Source organism: Balaenoptera borealis, assembly GCF_965194805.1.
Source record: "Balaenoptera borealis genome assembly, chromosome: 1".
NCBI lineage: Eukaryota > Metazoa > Chordata > Mammalia > Artiodactyla > Balaenopteridae > Balaenoptera > Balaenoptera borealis.
In genome coordinates this window covers 175,568,221-175,570,725 of record NC_138860.1, presented here as the reverse complement: position 1 = coordinate 175,570,725, position 2,505 = coordinate 175,568,221, and the positions used below count along the sequence as shown (strand labels likewise).

At 45.7% G+C, this 2,505-nt stretch overlaps 1 pseudogene across 1 annotated transcript; it reads right to left on the bottom strand.

Moving 5' to 3' along the window:
* On the bottom strand, positions 1-2,278 carry LOC309610534 (RNA transcription, translation and transport factor protein pseudogene; annotated as a pseudogene). Its single transcript has 2 exons — positions 2,273-2,278; positions 1-672 (listed from the first exon to the last, which is right to left on the bottom strand). The product of its transcript is annotated as an RNA transcription, translation and transport factor protein pseudogene (transcript).
* Positions 2,279-2,505: the final 227 nt, after the last annotated feature.

Sequence of the window (2,505 nt, the reverse complement as noted above, 5' to 3'; positions counted from 1 at the left end):
CTACAGTGTTCGTCCTCCAACTTTCCCCAGCCTGTGGTCTGTCTTTGGATCAGCAAGAATCGTCTGAACAGCCACTCTGGCTGCATTCATTTTTGTCTGCAGCTCTCTGAGCTCTTCTATATGCAACAGAATTTGAGTAGCTTCATGCAGAACTGCATTTCCTGTGTCCAAGCCAAGAATATGCTTGTCTAAAGCAACAGGCAAGCCTTCTTTTGTTCGATTTCCTCCAGCAACTGCATCCTGTTCAGGAGCTCCTGGACCATAATGAGAAGTGCCTTAATCGTTACCAGGTAATCACTGTGACGCTGAACCCAAAGGAGGTTAGCAAAGCCTTTACCCCAGCCTTCCTAGCAGGATTATTTACATCCAAATTGATCAATGGCTCTGCATTTTTAGTTGCACTGTCTGCATGTTTTGCACCATCAGGTCCCAAGTCTTTGTATTTTTCAGTATTACCTCCATAGTCAAGTCTAACAGCTAAACCAAGAAGCCAGTCAACTGCTACTTGGCGATCTTGAAAAACAGTTCATGGCGCTGAGATACCTTTCAAAGAACTTGGGTCAGTCACTGCTGTGAACGTTTCTTAAATTATTTCTGTCTTTAATCTCATAGTGTCTGGTTTTCTGGTCTTCAAGCCAAACAATTGTTCCTAAATTCTGTTTCATCCTTGCACTGTAGTTGGCAGGATTGCAGTGGTCCCAGCTTCTGGCTGTGGTCCCCCAGGCTTCAGCCAGGAGAGGAGAGGGGAAGAGGAGTGGGTGATTCAGGCACCAGCAACGTAGTGAGAGCAGCCTGTTGGTTCTTTGACCTCCTCAACTCCAGTGACCTTCCCCTCTGTTCCACCTTAGGTAAACCCACCGTAATGGCCACAGCCTGGACCTTGCATCATCATTTCTTAAATCTGGGACCACACCCTCTCATCCGTCCACATTTTTTTAACACAGTTGCTCCCACAATACCTGTTCTTCAAATTTGTTAAAACTGCCAAGCCCCTGGCCTCTCCGTTGTCTCCCTTTCTATTCAGTTCTAAGGTTCTAAGTTCCTTTCCTGCCCAGGAAAGACCGAATGCCTTTACCACATCTTTGCCAATCACTCCTCTTTTGCCCCACTGTCCTGTTATACCTGGATGCTGTTGGTGTTTGTGCCATAATAAGGTCATGGTCTCTCTCTCAACTGGGCCTTCACTGTTGCCTGGCAATCTTTCTGTACCTTCCTGATCAGCTTTCTCTTTCATACTTTATTTTTTATTTATTATATAAATAAATAAATGTATTTATTTTTTAAATAAATAAAATAAAATAATTTTATTTATTTATTATATAAATAAATAAATATATTTATTTTTAACATCTTTATTGGAGTATAATTGCTTTACAATGGTGTGTTAGTTTCTGCTTTATAACAAAGGGAATCAGCTATACATGTATATATATCCCCATATCTCCTCCCTCTTGCATCTCCCTCCTACCATCTTATCCCACCCTCCCTATCCCACCCTTCTAGGTGGTCACTAAGCACCGAGCTGATCTCCCTGTGCTATACGGCTGCTTCCCAAAAATGCGGAATCCTTCACGAATCTGCTTCCCCAAAATATGGAACGCTTCACAAATTTGAGTGTCATCCTTGCACAGGGGCCATGCTAATCTTCTCTGTATCATTCCAATTTTAGTATATGTGCTGCTGAAGCGAGCACCTCTTTCATACTTTAAACCTTCTTCATTCTCCTCAAATGTCTTCCCTATAGAATAGAAGGGGATATAGAATCTTTCATGTGTTACTCTCTTGTTGTCCTGCCAACCCACAGCTGTATAGCAGAGGCTGCCAGAACTCTGCCCATGTCACCTTGGATTCCTTCATTGTCTGAGGGCACACCAGCACCCCCATGTGCCTTCACTCCCCACAGCCAGCACCTCTGTCTCTTGTCTGAGGACTGCCCTCAGGCTGCCTGAATCACTCTGCCTGCACAGAAAACCTGAGGTGGCCGGGAATTTTCATCCTCCCCACCTCCACCCACAAAGGGCAGCTCTTAACCTTTGACTGACGGGTTCGGGAGTATAAATACCCCCACAAACTTGCCCCATGACTGGGATGACTCCGAGGTGTGAGAGCTCCCCGGGGGGATGAACCCAAGTCAGGGTGCTCTTCATGGCACTTTGCTGTCATGGCATTCTTGCTTGGCCCCCTTCCCTTCCTGTTTTCTTTTTCCGCTTCCCTTCAGGTTATTCCTGAGAATGCTTCCTAATAGGTCACTGCCCAGGAATCCTCAACTCACCTGCATCTGGCTTTTCCTCCTTCTTCTCATGGAGGAAGAGATGTCTTCCCTTTAATATGTCCCCAGGTATTAGCCCTCGCTCCCCTTCCTTACCCTTCCGAGGTAGGAGGTAGATGGGCTCCTGGGCTGGAGAGCTCGTGTTTGTCAAGTGGACTAAAAGTGAAGCTTTGTTTTCCCCCAGACACTCCAAGGACAAAGCTAGCGGCAGAAGCTCAGCTCTGCTGGAATAAAGA